This window comes from Haliotis cracherodii, unplaced genomic scaffold (assembly GCF_022045235.1).
Source record: "Haliotis cracherodii isolate W230 unplaced genomic scaffold, xgHalCrac1.p SCAF_5, whole genome shotgun sequence".
Taxonomy (NCBI): Eukaryota; Metazoa; Mollusca; class Gastropoda; order Lepetellida; family Haliotidae; genus Haliotis; species Haliotis cracherodii.
Window position 1 is genome coordinate 67,018,064 of NW_027266308.1, and position 17,603 is coordinate 67,035,666.

General features: G+C 45.5%; 1 protein-coding gene across 6 annotated transcripts in view; it reads right to left on the reverse strand.

The window, feature by feature from the left end:
* The window catches only part of LOC139442039 (estrogen receptor-like), a 143,924-nt gene extending 135,927 nt beyond the window's left edge, over positions 1-7,997 (reverse strand). For 3 of the 6 annotated variants that reach the window (XM_071222818.1, XM_071222811.1, XM_071222813.1), the window contains exon 1: positions 7,650-7,737. The gene's annotated coding sequence lies outside the window, so the exon portion shown is untranslated. Of the gene's footprint in view, positions 1-7,260; positions 7,321-7,649; positions 7,738-7,951 lie in introns of those variants that run through there. The other 3 variants (XM_071222816.1, XM_071222817.1, XM_071222815.1) reach the window with 3 other exon arrangements.
* Between the last annotated feature and the right edge of the window lie 9,606 nt (positions 7,998-17,603).

Below are 17,603 nucleotides of genomic sequence, written 5' to 3' on the forward strand. Positions count from 1 at the left end.
GACTATGTTTACTGTGTAAAGACATATGTCTGTATGTAATGAGTAGGCTCTAGTACACAACTGTAAGACAGGAAATCTCATCTCGACCAAACAAATGGCTTATCCTATTCAATGACCTATTAACTCATGATCTATAAACTGACTTTATCTATATATAATGACTACATTCTCAGTGATTAAACACATAATCGCTAATTTTCAATGAAACTTCCAGCAATGGGTTGACACCTGAATATTTAGCTTTAGATTACTAACATGATTACATCAAAGTTTCAGAACTCAGAACACTGCCATATGCAGCACCCTTTGATTTCAAAACCTAATTTAGAAAACATGCAATCAGCCTGATTAAAATCAGATCTTGTATTCATATATGATACCTCAAATGCACGAAGATTTGAGGATACCTCCAAAAAGGGTCATGTCAGGTGATGTTTCTAATCAGCATAAAGGCTTCTCGATTGAGTCTCAGTATCAGTGAGCGAAACATTCAGACCAGCATCCCTGATTTCTGTATCTTGAGGGCTGTCGGGTAGCCAAGTGGTTAAAGCGTTCGCTCGTCACACCGAAAACCCGGGTTTGATTCCCTACATTGGTACAATGTGTGAAGCCCATTTCTGGATATTGCTGGAATATTGCTAAAAGCAGCGTAAAACCATACTCACTCACTCACTCTGTATCTTGAAAACAAACTTGAACAACCTTTTCCGAATGTAGATAATGAAGGCTGTGCCATTATATTGTTGAAATTTAAAAATCCTGTCATTTCAGAGCTAAATGGCATCTACAAAAGGAAGTACATATGTACCATCAAAGGAATATATGTCTTCTGCATGGATTTCGTTCATCAAAATCAGAATTTCTGAATTCAGGCAAAAGGAAAGTAGCTGCATGATAACCATGTACAAGCTGAATGTAAATACACAATAGCAACTTCTCAGACTCATGCATGGTACTGATGTTGATCACAATATCTTGGCAGGAACTGGGTATCTCCCAACACTCATCAGTGCAGGAACTTTGTAGAGGGGGACATTGCAGAGGGGACATTGTAGAGGGGACATCGTAGAGGGGGGACATTGTAGAGGCAGACATTGTAGAGGGGGACATTGTTGAGGGGACATTGTAGAGGGAGACATTGTTGAGGGGACATTGTAGAGGAGACATTGTAGAGGAGACATTGTAGAGGGAGACATTGTAGACGGGGACATTGTTGAGGGGACATTGTAGAGGAGACATTGTAGAGGAGACATCGTAGAGGGGGACATTGTAGAGGGGGACATTGTGGAAGGGGACATTGTGGAGGAGACATTGTAGAGGAGACATTGTAGAGGGGACATCGCAGAGGGGGACATTGTTGAGGGGGACATTGTAGAGGAGACATTGTAGAGGGAGACATTGTAGAGGGGGACATAGTAGAGGGGGAAATCGTGGAGGGGACATTGTAGAGGGGGACATTGTAGAGGGGGACATTGTAGAGGGGACATTGTAGAGGGGACATTGTAGTGGGGGGCATTGTAGAGGGGGACATTGTAGAGGGGGACATTGTAGAGGGGACATTGTAGAGGGGACATTGTGGAGGGGACATTGTAGAGGGGACATTGTAGAGGGGACATTGTGGAGGGGACATTGTAGAGGGGGACATTGTGGAGGGGGACATTGTTGAGGGGACATTGTAGAGGGGGACATTGTAGAGGGAGACATTGTGGAGGGGACATTGTAGAGGGAGACATTGTAGAGGGGACATTGTAGAGGGGACATCGTAAAGGGGACATTGTAGAGGGGACATTGTACAGGGGGACATTGTAGAGGGGACATTGTAGAGGGGACATTGTAGAGGGGGAGACATTGTAGAGGGGGACATTGTAGAGGGGACATTGTAGGGGGGACATTGTAGAGGGGACATTGTGGAGGGGACATTGTAGAGGGGACATTGTGGAGGGGGACATTGTGGAGGGGACATTGTAGAGGGGGACATTGTAGAGGGGGACATTGTAGAGGGGGACATTGTGGAGGGGGACATTGTGGAGGGGACATTGTAGAGGGGGACATTGTAGAGGGGGACATTGTGGAGGGGGACATTGTAGAGGGGACATTGTAGAGGGGGACATCGTGGAGGGGACATTGTAGAGGGGGACATTGTGGAGGGGACATTGTAGAGGGGGACATTGTGGAGGGGGACATTGTGGAGGGGGACATTGTAGAGGGGGACATTGTAGAGGGGGACATTGTAGAGGGGGACATTGTAGAGGGAGACATTGTAGAGGGGGACATTGTAGAGGGGACATTGTAGAGGGGGACATCGTAGAGGGGACATTGTGGAGGGGGACATTGTAGAGGGGGACATTGTGGAGGGGGACATTGTGGAGGGGGACATTGTAGAGGGGACATTGTAGAGGGGGACATTGTGGAGGGGACATTGTGAAGGGGGACATTGTGGAGGGGGACATTGTGGAGGGGGACATTGTGGAGGGGGACTTTGTAGAGGGGGCATTGTGGAGGGGGACATTGTAGAGGGGGACATTGTAGAGGGGGACATTGTAGAGGGGGACATTGTAGAGGGAGACATTGTAGAGGGGGACATTGTGGAGGGGACATTGTTGAGGGGGACATTGTGGAAGGGGACATTGTGGAGGAGACATTGTGGAGGGGACATTGTAGAGGGAGACATTGTAGAGGGGGACATTGTGGAGGGGACATTGTAGAGGGGACATTGTAGAGGGGGACATTGTGGAGGGGGACATTGTGGAGGGGACATTGTAGAGGGGGACATTGTGGAGGGGACATTGTGGAGGGGGGACATTGTGGAGGGGACATTGTAGAGGGGACATTGTAGAGGGGACATCGTAGAGGGGACATTGTTGAGGGGGACATTGTGGAGGGGGACATTGTAGAGGGGACATTGTAGAGGGGACATTGTAGAGGGGGACATTGTGGAGGGGGACATTGTGGAGGGGGACATTGTGGAGGGGGACATGGTAGAGGGGGACATTGTAGAGGGGGACATTGTGGAGGGGACATTGTAGAGGGGGACATTGTAGAGGGGACATTGTGGAGGGGGACATTGTGGAGGGGGACATTGTGGAGGGGGACATTGTGGAGGGGGACATTGTAGAGGGGACATTGTAGAGGGGACATTGTAGAGGGGGACATTGTAGAGGGGGACATTGTGGAGGGGGACATGGTAGAGGGGGACATTGAAGAGGGGACATTGTAGAGGGGACATTGTAGAGGGGTACATTGTGGAGGGGACATTGTGAAGGGGGACATTGTAGAGGGGACATTGTGGAGGGGGACATTGTAGAGGGGGACATTGTAGAGGGGGACATTGTAGAGGGGGACATTGTAGAGGGAGACATTGTAGAGGGGGACATTGTGGAGGGGACATTGTAGAGGGGGACATTGTGGAAGGGGACATTGTGGAGGAGACATTGTAGAGGGGACATTGTAGAGGGAGACATTGTAGAGGGGGACATTGTGGAGGGGACATTGTAGAGGGGACATTGTAGAGGGGGACATTGTGGAGGGGGACATTGTGGAGGGGACATTGTGGAGGGGACATTGTGGAGGGGGACATTGTGGAGGGGGACATTGTAGAGGGGACATTGTAGAGGGGACATTGTAGAGAGGGACATTGTAGAGGGGGACATTGTAGAGGGGACATTGTGGAGGGGACATTGTAGAGGGGACATTGTAGAGGGGACATTGTTGAGGGGGACATTGTAGAGGGGACATTGTAGAGAGGGACATTGTAGAGGGGGACATTGTGGAGGGGACATTGTGGAGGGGGGACATTGTGGAGGGGACATTGTAGAGGGGACATTGTAGAGGGGACATCGTAGAGGGGACATCGTGGAGGGGACATTGTAGAGGGGACATTGTAGAGGGGGACATTGTAGAGGGGACATTGTGGAGGGGACATTGTAGAGGGGACATTGTAGAGGGGACATTGTAGAGGGGACATTGTAGAGGGGACATTGTAGAGAGGGACATTGTAGAGGGGGACATTGTAGAGGGGACATTGTGGAGGGGACATTGTAGAGGGGACATTGTAGAGGGGACATTGTTGAGGGGGACATTGTAGAGGGGACATTGTAGAGAGGGACATTGTAGAGGGGGACATTGTGGAGGGGACATTGTGGAGGGGGGACATTGTGGAGGGGACATTGTAGAGGGGACATCGTAGAGGGGACATCGTGGAGGGGACATTGTAGAGGGGACATTGTAGAGGGGGACATTGTAGAGGGGACATTGTGGAGGGGACATTGTAGAGGGGACATTGTAGAGGGGGACATTGTAGAGGGGACATTGTGGAGGGGGACATTGTAGAGGGGACATTGTAGAGGGGGGATTGTAGAGGGGGACATTGTAGAGGGGACATTGTAGAGGGGACATTGTTGAGGGGGACATTGTGGAGGGGACATTGTGGAGGGGACATTGTAGAGGGGACATCGTAGAGGGGGACATTGTTGAGGGGGACATTGTAGAGGGGACATTGTGGAGGGGACATTGTAGAGGGGGACATTGTAGAGGGGACTTTGTGGAGGGGGACATTGTAGAGGGGACATTGTAGAGGGGACAATGTAGAGGGGGACATTGTAGAGGGGACATTGTGGAGGGGGACATTGTAGAGGGGACATTGTAGAGGGGACATCGTAGAGGGGACATTGTTGAGGGGACATTGTGGAGGGGACATTGTAGAGGGGACATTGTAGAGGGGACATTGTAGAGGGGGACATTGTTGAGGGGGACATTGTAGAGGGGACACTGTAGAGGGGACATTGTAGAGGGGGGATTGTGGAGGGGGACATTGTAGAGGGGGGGAGCTACATGATGCACATATTTACTTGTGACTGACTTGCTTGCCATGGGTTAGATTTATTATCCAATCAGAGGCACAAACTAACAAGTTTTAGTCCACTAGTCCTAATAATGATCATATATAGCTAAAGCTTTAAAATAGCAAATTTCTACTAGTCTTTATAATCCTGAACTACTGGGCAGTTTGGCAAGGACGACAGGACTACAGGACTAGTGCCAGTTTCTTACACTGTCCGATGATGACACCCTAATCCCACAGATTTCCTGATTTCTTATGCAAACATGGCATCCTTTTTCTTAGTAATGACTTTTTTTATTACTTTGTATCACATACTAAAGCATGTCAAGTGTAAGCCAACATGTCGGCATGATAGTACCACAAGTGAGTCACTTCAAGTTCAAGGAGCTTTGATTCAACACATCTACCATCTGTCACATCAATGTTTATATCTGTGTAACTTAAGGATGGGCTCTCAAACATCCTTTTTGTTCATTCATGTTAGACTGACAGGGTGGAAATCATAATTTGCTATAAATGCATAGATAATGAGAAAGGAACCATGAACCCTTGAGAGGTGAATGTTGACTTCAGAAAGCCTGAATAGGCTGTAAAATTGACACAATGAAATGCACTAGAATGTGGGTTCTTGCCACTTATCATGCTCATCGCTGAATAATTTGAGCTTTTTCGCTAACAACCACAACCTACAACAGTTTTACAATTGTACACTAGTCACATGAGTGCATATTATCAAACCAGTTCATCTAGTCACACCAAAGTGTATTAGCAAAACTGTTTTTTTATAGTCACTTCAAAAAGCACACCTTGGCAATTTTTTCCATTTACAACGATCACTCTAAATACGAGTGGTGATAGGCTTGTGGTTAATGTGTTGGCTTGTCATGCTAAAGACCCGATTTTAATTCTCCATATGGTACAATGTGAGAAGCCCATTTTTGCTGTCGCTAACTATGTCATGTCCATCTGAAGCTCAGACAGGCCTTGTAAAAAGGCCAGACACACAACCAACTCAGAAATAGATTCTCATAATTTGTACGACCCTATTCCTGAAACAAATCAACTGACAAGACAAGTGAATTTTGATAATAAGTAACCAAAAAAACAAACAAATTTGAGGACTGATTCATCAATAACCATGGCAACAACTTGAAGATGTGGGCATCACTGAAGTAGGGATTCTGATCATTTGGCTAAAATTAATTCATAAGCATAACTTTGTTTACCAAAAATGTTCAAATAAAGAATACCTACTGCAAAGTCGTGAAATGCCAAGTCCTCAATAGGACAAGGACTGATGCTGTCCAAGATGTCCCAAGCAGTATTTAGATACATTGACATTTTCTTCAACAGACAAGTGATCATGAACAGTATTTGAAGATTGTAAACAATCTAAACAGAAAAAGAACCAACCTTTCCTGGGCATATTTTCTACATAGTACATATATATATGAACACTTAACACAATTTAATATACTTGTAAATAAATGACAGTCGATGCAAAACAAGATACCTTCACATATTACAAATTCAGAAAGGTGTGCATCAAAACTATATGCAATCCAAAATATGTCTATAAATGATAGAAGCCTTTATCAAACCTTTCATACCAGTGATAGGATTACATTTACTGTATTCACTTTTACAAGTGTGCCAGAGATGTTAAGCTGTGCCCTTTGGAATTTAGCCTGCCAACAAGAACAGCCATCATTCAACTCGGTGAATGCCATGAAACCGAGGCTAGATAACAAGTTGTAAGTATTAATGTCTACCCCTTGGCTTTTTGCTCAGCTCGATATCTCATTTCTGAATAACCAAATGTATTTTGTGAATCATACTATGCATTAAGCGTGTTCACACATTCATCATTTTCAATGTGTTTGTCACGTTTATCTGCGGTTTGATAAAATAAACATTGTCAATAGGTATTGTTGTTAAGCGTGCCCTTCGGGCATTGGGAAGTTATTTTAACCACGCCATCGGCACTAAAATACAGAATTTTGAACCCTGTCAACAAAGGATATTACTTTTTGGACGAAAAAAAGCGCATCACAACACTCATGCTTTATCGGTGATTTAAGGAAAACTGACAAAATACTTAAAGGCACATAATTCATATAACACAGACATACATACAGATTCAGCAATATATGTCAAAGAGAAAAAAGAATCAAAACAATGGCATGCCGAACATAGTAGAACATAGCTGAACATTCACCTGTTAAATAAGACGTGATCAGGACACTTATGAGTAGTTATTGCAATGACAAGGACAGGTCAACATGATGCAGCCAATTTGTATAGTATTCATTTGCATAAAATTAAATCTGTCTTTATCACTAAACAGTCAAGGGAAAAACGTTAAAAAATGTGAAACCATAAAAAAAACCAAATAAAATTGGAGAAAAATCACAAGTTACCTAATGTTGAAGAAGGTTGAAAATGTCAACAAACGAAAGAGTCCTGTCTTCGGGAGCTGTGTTGGCAGCCGCTTTAGACAGTGTCGAAGCATGCAGGTTAACTGCTCATAACAACAACACTATGAAAAAGTTGACAAAATTAAATGTCACTCTATTGCATAATAGTGTTATAACCCCTACAGGAGCATAAGAGGGACCTGAGATGGCCTGGCCTGTCTCCTTCGACCTTACTTGACCCGAATCGCAAGGCCCGGTTAGAACATGGAGGGTTGAGTAACAGCAAGGCTCGCCTGCCTGCTGCCTGCTAGCGACGTAACAAGCTCCAAGCCAGGTCTGCGCACTGCTAAGAACATATGATCAATATAGCCTCGGCGAAAAAAATAATTTACCTCGTTCTCATGGCCGTGTGTTTGTAAACTCTGGAAAGTGATTCTGTTTTGTAGGATAGTCGAGAAAGATTTCGTCCGCTGCCACAGGATCACATAAAGTTATTTCGGGTCATTCAGTCGCCGTGTCAGCGTGACCTTCTGGGCTACCTACTTAGCAGAGGGTCAACCACCGCGCTTTAGGCGAGAGATGGCCGCTGCCCACTCGCTATGCAGCTATGACACGTCACTAAACACATATAAACCAAATGCACAACCCACGTTAAAAGCATGCATCACGGTTAAAAGAATTGAGATATACTTACAAAGTCGAAAGTCGATTTGCACGTAAGTACCACGACCGATGGAAGTATGTAGGTCATGTGTTTATCGGGAGGTCAGTAGAACACCTAAGGTGACGGGTTCACCTCACGGTCATCTAATGACCAACCAGCCATCTCATTAGCGGCGCGTTACGCCCAATATCAGATTGCAACAGTACTAGAATCTATCTGTACTCAAATCAATTGTCCCTATGCGTTCGAAGAGATTGTTTTCCCCGAGACTATATTCGCGTAGACTGACAACCGCATCACCGCTTTGCTTGAGAACTACTTTTCGATTGTACTGATTGCTATCAAACCCGTTGGCTTGAGCATACATGCATGACTGCGAAAATTCATGTTAAAACCCGACATGTCAGTCATATTAATGAAATATCAAGGCCATACCAACCCATGCATGAATATTCATGAATGATCGTTTCTCAATTTATTATGCTCAGTAATGAATATGTTTACATGTGGCATTGTTTTATTCGACAAATGTGGCCTTGAAGAGCAGACACGAGGAGGAGTTACGATACATTAGTGAGCCAGCGATCACAGATCCGACACGCGGCTACTGTGGAGGGGCATTCGCTTCATCCAAATGCGGCCATAAAAAGTGTCTGAGCTATTTATATTCTGGGTTGTCCCAGTGCACGAGGATCGCGCTGTCTTGGTTTGGTGCATCCAAACATGATTACTCTGATATGTTGCCTCAAAGATGTAATTCAGTATGCTATATATCCAGTTCCGTAAAAGATGTCAGTGGGGGAAAAAACTATGTACCGTGAAACATATATACGAGTTACGGTTGGTTTAGGAAACTCTCATGATATATTAGAAAAGAAAATGTTAATTACAGATTTGTTACCCACCCCAAGATTTCAGTACAGCTTGCACATTATTTCCATAATGGACAGACATAGATAAATGTAAGATCCTTGTAATTTTTAATATGTTGGCGGAACATGACAAAATTAACAGTGCATGTGATACATTAAAAAAATGTATCACATGCACTGTTAATTTTGTCATGTTCACAAAAATAACGTGATTGAAATTTAAGACCTTACATTTAGGTCAGAAAACACGAAAGAAATAGTTTTCAAATTTCAGGGACAGCAGAGAGCTCTCAGATGGGCGTTTTCTACCCCCAACTGTGATCTGTCATTATTGTTTGGTGTGGCCATCAATGTCTGCTAATAAAGTAGCTGGACTACACACTTTCACTGCTCAAAGCGGCGTTAAACCCAACTCACTCACTCACTCACTCCCATTTTCTCAATGCCTTTCTTTTATTCGAGTAAAGTATATTAATATAATAGACAACGTTCAAGTAGAAATAGCCCCATACTTTGTTTTATGCCATTATCGGTGGACCAGGCGAATCCAGCTTTTTATTTTGGAGGGGTCCATAATATCAAAATCCTTTCCCAGATAATTTTACTGCCTACAACATGCTACATTTGGGAGTCAAAACAGTTGACGCAGCTTTTACCGCTCACAAATCTTTGCAAACACCGTCGAGTTCGCGTTCACTTCTGTCATCGTGGATTTGAGATAAACACATTTTTTTTTAAATTGAGATCAATGGTACCTGGAGATTTGACAGCGCTAAATTTAACACATGAAAATTCACGTGGCGCTTTCGGTTCCACTTTCAGTACAATGCTCCGGTCAAATCTACAGGTTGCAATGGTTGGTTGGTTGGTTGGTTAGTTCTTTAACGCCGCACTCAGCAATATTCCAGCTATATGACGGCGGTCTGTAAATAATCGAGTCTGGACCAGACAATCCAGTGATTAACATCATGAGCATCCATCCACGCAATTGGGATCGATGACATGCATCAACCAAGTCAGCGAGCCTGACCACCCGATCCCGTTATAGGTCTCCTTTTACGAAAAGCTCAGTCATAAGCTTGCATTGCACAATGTAACGGTTTCAGTGATGCGTCATGACGTCATGTGTTTATAACGTATTGTGACGTCATAATAGCAAACGTCACGGCTGGGCTACACACACGGGCACCTGTCAGCAGACATTTCGTGGTTCTCGACGTCATTTGGGAAACATAACGTACTAGGCTTTCTTTAAACAAATACTGAAATTGTTTAGAAAATTTGAGGAGTATAGATACAGTTCATCATTCTTCACTCTTCTTGGTCAGATTTTATTTTAAAACTTGGTTTACGAATCCGTCGACTCCAAATACCGGAAATCTGAAAAAAGTATTAAAAAAAGCGAAAAGCACTGGGGTTTTCAATTCCAGAAATTTGTAAAATGTTTTTTTGTTTAAAAAAAACAACAACAAAAAACACTTACTGTCGCCATCAATGTAAACATATCATTTATTTTTAAATTAAAACCTGTTGAAAATGTATCTTAAAATCTTCAAAACACTGTGCATTGTGAGGAATCACGAGAGAAAATTAATAAATATATTTGAAATTGGAAATTTTTATGTATAGTTTGTATCAACCTACGGATCCCTACCTAACATGGACACTCATGTACTGTAATGTGTGGGGATTTCTAAATTTTATTTGGGTAAATCAAGTCGGTGACAATATTTCATACTCTAAATGACATGGGTCTCCTTGGAATTTATTTTACATATCTGTTCCAGAAAATGCTTGAAAAATAATAATTTGTCCTCAGGTTTAAGCCCCACATCCTGGCTGTCTCTCCGCAGTGCCAAAGACAGTCACATCCTGCCCGTGTGTCCGAAGTGACAGAGACAGTCACATCCTGCCCGTGTGTCCGAAGTGACAAAGACAGTCACATACTGCATGTGTGCCCACAGTGACAGAGACAGTCACATCCTGTCTGTGTCTGCAGTGCCAAAGACAGTCACATCCTGCCCGTGTGTCCGAAGTGACAGAGACAGTCACATCCTGCCCGTGTGTCCGAAGTGACAAAGACAGTCACATACTGCATGTGTGCCCACAGTGACAGAGACAGTCACATCCTGTCTGTGTCTGCAGTGACAGAGACAGTCACATCCTGTCTGTGTCTGCAGTGACAGAGACAGTCACATACTGCCTGTGTGTCTGCAGTGACAAAGACAGTCACATCCTGCCTGTGTGTCCGCACTGACAGAGACAGTCACATTCTGCCTGTGTGTCCGAAGTGACAGAGACAGTCACATCTTGTCTGTGTATCCTCAGTGCCAAAGACAGTCACAACCTGCCTGTGTGTCCGCACTGACAGAGACAGTCACATCATGCCTGTGTGCCCGCAGTGCCAAAGACAGTCACGCCATGTCTGTATGTCCGCAGTGACAGAGACAGTCGCATTCTTCCTGTGTGTCCGAAGTGACAGAGACATTCACACCATGTCTGTATGTCCGCAGTGACAGAGACAGTCACATCTTGTCTGTATGTCCGCAGTGACAGAGACAGTCGCATTCTTCCTGTGTGTCCGAAGTGACAGAGACATTCACACCATGTCTGTATGTCCGCAGTGACAGAGACAGTCACGCCATGTCTGTATGTCCGCAGTGACAGAGACAGTCGCATTCTTCCTGTGTGTCCGAAGTGACAGAGACATTCACACCATGTCTGTATGTCCGCAGTGACAGAGACAGTCACATCTTGTCTGTATGTCCGCAGTGACAGAGACAGTCGCATTCTGCCCGTGTGTCCGAAGTGACAGAGACAGTCACACCATGTCTGTATGTCCGAAGTGACAGAGACAGTCACATCTTGTCTGTATGTCCGAAGTGACAGAGACAGTCACATCCCGCCTGTGTGTCCACAGTGACAGAGACAGTCGCATCCCGCCTGTGTGTCCGCAGTGACAGAGACAGTCCCATCCCGCCTGTCCGTCCGAAGTGACAGAGAAAGTCACATCCTGCCCGTGTGTCCGAAGTGACAAAGACAGTCACATACTGCATTTGTGCCCACAGTGACAGAGACAGTCACATCCTGTCTGTGTCTGCAGTGACAGAGACAGTCACATACTGCCTGTGTGTCCGCAGTGACAAAGACAGTCACATCCTGCCTGTGTGCCCGCAGTGACAGAGACAGTCACACCCTGTCTGTGTGTCTGCAGTGCCAAAGAAAGTCACATCCTGCCTGTGTGTCCGCACTGACAGAGACAGTCACATCATGCCTGTGTGCCCGCAGTGCCAAAGACAGTCAGACCATGTCTGTATGTCTGCAGTGACAGAGACAGTCGCATTCTGCCCGTGTGTCCGAAGTGACAGAGACAGTCACATCTTGTCTGTGTGTCCGAAGTGATAGAGACAGTCACATCTTGTCTGTATGTCCGAAGTGACAGAGACAGTCACATCCCGCCTGTGTGTCCGCAGTGACGGAGACAGTCACATCCTGCCTGTGTGTCCGCAGTGACGAAGACAGTCACACCCTGCCTGTGTGTCCGCAGTGACAGAGACAGTCACATCCCGCCTGTGTGTCCAGTGACAGAGACAGTCACATCCTGCCTGTGTGTCCGCAGTGACAGAGACAGTCGCATCCTGCCTGTGTGTCCGCAGTGACAGAGACAGTCACATCCTGCCTGTGTGTCCGCAGTGACAGAGACAGTCGCATCCTGCCTGTGTGTCCGCACTGACAGAGACAGTCACATCCTGCCTGTGTGTCCGCAGTGACAGAGGCAGTCACATCCTGCCTGTGTGTCCAGTGACAGAGACAGTCGCATCCTGCCTGTGTGTCCGCAGTGACAGAGACAGTCACATCCTGAGTGAGTGAGTGAGTGAGTGAGTTGGGTTTAACACCGCTTTTAACAGTTTTCCAGTTATATCGCGGCGTGTCAGCTTAATGTGGGTGGAAAGTCGAAGTGATGGAGGTATCAGACGTTTACCACTTCGATGAAACCCACGAGCACGGGTATGGTGCTTACAAACCTAGAAACATAATCGGGGCGAACCGGGATTCGAACCCACAATCATAAGTTTCTGGCGTGCCAAAGCGACGCAGCTCTGCACAACGAATCGCGGCGCCTTTAGAAGACGACTGGGCCGTCACCACCGTCACGCCGAAACCTCGGGTTCGATTCTCAACGTGGATGCAAAGCGTGAAACCCTTTTCTGGTGTCTCCCATCATGATATCGTGCAATATTGCTAAAAAGCGGCGTCAAACCATACTCACACCCTCGTGATATATTACTGCTTGCTTGTTTGTTATTTAACGCCGCACTCAGCAATGGTCCAGCCCTATGACGGCGGCCTGTAAATAATCGAGTCTGGACCAGACAATCCAGTAACTCACATCATGAGCATCGATCCACGCAATTGGGATACGACGACATGCTCAACCACGTCAGCTGACCACCCGATCCCATTAGTCGCCTTTTACGACAAGCATAGTCGCCTTTTATGGCAAGCATGGGTTGCTTAAGGCCTATTCTACCCCGGATCTTCACAGGTCTGATATATTACTGAATGCAGCGTGTTTATTACCATTGATTCACTCATTGTGGGGAGGTGATACTCGTTTACAAAAAGAGACACCGTTCTACTGCATGACAAGAGCTGTATTGTAGATGGAAGCTAGTGGACGTGTTAACCTGATAAAGACAATGGACAATTCGCCTGATAACGAACGGCACGCCGGCAGGTAGTCTAGCTTTCAACCTGGCTCTCTCTCACCAGACACTTACTGATATTCCGAAAACACGAACTTTTAGATAAGATCGTTCAGACTGTTGTGTGTTCGGCATGACCGCGTGATGTTGTCTTCCTTCTATCATAAGTGGCGGCAGATCAACACAAAACAGATACAATTCCACATTTCCGCGAAGTCACATGGTCACATATGTTTCATATTTTTGTCACACAAAATATTAATAATATTCCCATTTTCATCAAACAAACGTCAAAAAATGAAACTCGATACAAGACTTTTGTACTAGTATTTCACAATAAACTAAACTATAATTGAGCAGCCACTTTACTCAGAGTTGATAATACTCAGACAACCTACACAATGCTTTTATGGACTTGTATATGTAAAATTTATAAAGACAAAATGTAAGACTTATCAATATATATTCAAAGCAGTATAGTGTTTCTTCACTTCATGATTACTGATAGGATTACAGGGTTCGCGAGATATAAATTGACGCTTAGACCGGCTCCCGATCGAAACATGTTTCGAAAGTAAAATTCTGTAAACACCACTGACCATTCTGAACAGAACCAGTACCCCGTGTATGCTTGTTGCCAGTACCTCGTGTATGCTTGTTGCCAGTACCCCGTGTATGCTTGTTGCCAGTACCCCGTGTATGCTTGTTGCCAGTACCCCTTGTATAATTGTTGCCAGTACCCCGTGTATGCTTGTTGCCAGTACCCCGTGTATGCTTGTTGCCAGTAGCCCTTGTATAATTGTTGCCAGTACCCCGTGTATGCTTGTTGCCAGTACCCCGTGTATACTAGTACTTGTTGCCAGTAACCCGTGTATGCTTGTTGCCAGTACCTCGTGTATGCTTGTTGCCAGTACCCCGTGTATGCTTGTTGCCAGTACCCCTTGTATGCTTGTTGCCAGTACCCCGTGTATGCTTGTTGTCAGTACCCCTTGTATGCTTGTTGCCAGTACCCCGTGTATGCTTGTTGTCAGTACCCCGTGTATGCTTGTTGCCAGTACCCCGTGTATTTTTGTTGCCAGTACCCCGTGTATGCTTGTTGCCAGTACCCCGTGTATGCTTGTTGCCAGTACCCCGTGTATGCTTGTTGCCAGTACCCCGTGTATACTAGTACTTGTTGCCAGTACCCCGTGTATGCTTGTTACCAGTACCCCGTGTAAGCTTGTTGCCAGTACCCCCGTGTATGCTTGTTGCCAGAACCCCGTGTATACCTGTTGCCAGTTACCGTGTATGCTTGTTGCCAGTACCCCGTGTATGCTTGTTACCAGTACCCCGTGAATACTAGTACTTGTTGCCAGTACCCCGTGTATGCGTGTTGCCAGTACCCCGTGTATACCTGTTGCCAGTACCCCGTGTATGCTTGTTGTCAGTACCCCGTGTATGCTTGTTGCCAGTACCCCGTGTATGCTTGTTACCAGTACCCCGTGTATACTAGTACTTGTTGCCAGTACCCCGTGTATGCTTGTTGCCAGTACCCCGTGTATGCTTGTTGCCAGTACCTCGTGTATGCTTGTTGCCAGTACCCCGTGTATGCTTGTTGCCAGTACCCCGTGTATGCTTGTTGCCAGTACCCCGTGTATACTAGTACTTGTTGCCAGTGCCCCGTGTATGCTTGTTGCCAGTACCCCGTGTATGCTTGTTGCCAGTACCCCGTGTATGCTTGTTGCCAGTGCCCCGTGTATGCTTGTTGCCAGTACCCCGTGTATGCTTGTTGCCAGTACCCCGTGTATGCTTGTTGCCAGTACCCCGTGTATGCTTGTTACCAGTACCCCGTGTATACTAGTACTTGTTGCCAGTGCCCCGTGTATGCTTGTTGCCAGTGCCCCGTGTATGCTTGTTGCCAGTACCCCGTGTATGCTTGTTGCCAGTACCCCGTGTATGCTTGTTGCCAGTGCCCCGTGTATGCTTGTTGCCAGTACCCCGTGTATGCTTGTTGCCAGTACCCCGTGTATGCTTGTTGCCAGTACCCCGTGTATGCTTGTTACCAGTACCCCGTGTATACTAGTACTTGTTGCCAGTGCCCCGTGTATGCTTGTTGCCAGTACCCCGTGTATGCTTGTTGCCAGTATGATTATATAGTTTCCATTATTTACAGATTAAAATAAATAAATGGCAGCAAAGAGGGTGTGTGTGATCCTGGCGCAGTCAGACTGGTTTGGCTCATCATCAGCTCAGGGCCCTTGGCCCCTCTACACGCAGCCTGGAACAGCAGATGGAACTCTCAGGAAGAGCTGCCAAGTCGAACCCACCCAGAACTTTTCGGAGAACGTGAAGACTCTTCAACACTGCAGCCTCCTGCATTACCCAGATTGTCAGAAGGGCTGTATTCCTGGCACCAAACCCGGGTCCTCTTCCAAAATCAGACAACAGATTTGGAGGTACCACCCCAAAGGCACCGAGAAAAATGATGAGGTTCGCATATTTGCCGTGTTTTTCCTGAATCTTGTCAGTCACATTAATTAGTGTCAAAAGGGACAGACATTTCAATGATATAAATATCAAAAGGGACAAGATCGGGTTTGTTGGCCAAGATAGGTCTGAGGCTGTATATACAGGCCTATTCCAAAGAATGTTGTTCTCATCATTTTCCATGACGCCGTCTACATATTCTGGGTCGTACCATGGAAGGACCTCTGTGTCAAAACCACTATCATGGCAAAAACGGTAATAAAAGGATCGAGCTACTCCATGTCGCTTAAAAACTGTGCTGGGCATCCACTGACAATTTGTTGGACAGTCTTATTAAATCCACTGCATAATCTACATTTCATGTTCACATTTTTATGCAAAATCACACATTGACGGTTTCGAGTGTTAAGTGATTGGTTCTGAGCAGCAAACAGAAAACTTTCTGTTCCACTTTTCAGGGCAGCCGGCTTCATCCAAGCGAAGCACTCTACAAGGTTGTTATACTTCTCAACACGCTGCACATAAACTCGATGCAGTGGTCGTTCAGAGTCTGGGCCGATTTGATATGGCACTTCGCATGGCAGACACTCATTTTTGTACCTTCCGGCAGTACAGAGCAATCAAGAAAATTAACATTGACGTGGAGGCTATATCCCACATCCTTGGCTCGTTTAAGAAAACTGTGGAATGCCTTGTTTTCATGTTGAGTCTTGACACGCTTCACTGGAGGATCAGACAAATAAATGTGTGCAAAATTTTATCATGAATAGCGTCCACGTTATTATTATTATTATTATTATTATTATTATGCACACTGCATATAAAGGGAAAAGGGAATCTCTACTGGCTCGCGAATGCATCGTTATTTTTTTATGTGTAAAATGTCTTGCTGAAGAAATATCGATGAGTTTGCCTGCTTTCACATACAAATTATTAGACGGTCATAGCTTTTTTCATTTTTTTTGGAAATATCAAATCTCACAGTTTAGAAGAGTCCAGGGGTCCAGGGAGGCGCGATCTAACAATCCATTCCCGCCCACTCACGCTGAAAGCGATTGCCTGGCCACATATACGTGGAACAAATGCTCCAAATAAAATCGATAACCATAGACATTGGTCGAATCGCCATGGTTGGTGTTTTTTGCCCGAGAAGGGACTTGACCTAGAAAACTGTCTCGCTGAAGATTGTGCAATCCATCCCAGCACCAGTTACCTCCCTTTAAGTGATGCTTACATAATGTAGCATGGACGGATGAAGTAACGTGTTATCTGATGCTGAGGCTAAGTTTACACCGCCCATTGCGACTGGCGGAGTGGACCTCAAAGGGGGCAGTAGGTCAGATCTCACGTCGGAGGTACGGTGTACTCATCCTTCGTGACGTCATCTGTCACTGTGCACGTGCTTGCATTTCAAGGACACGTCTCTCAACCATGTACATGTACTTAAATGCGTTGCCGTCAAGACGTGATTGTATGCATTGGGCATTTAGTGTTCAAATGGGAATGAGAATGTATAATCAGAGAGAAATAATGTTGCATATATCAGCGTCGGATTTGCATATGTTTAGTGAAACCAGGCTGTGCAAATACATTGTTACTATTTGCATTAATATATAACTATACATCGGGTCCAATCCA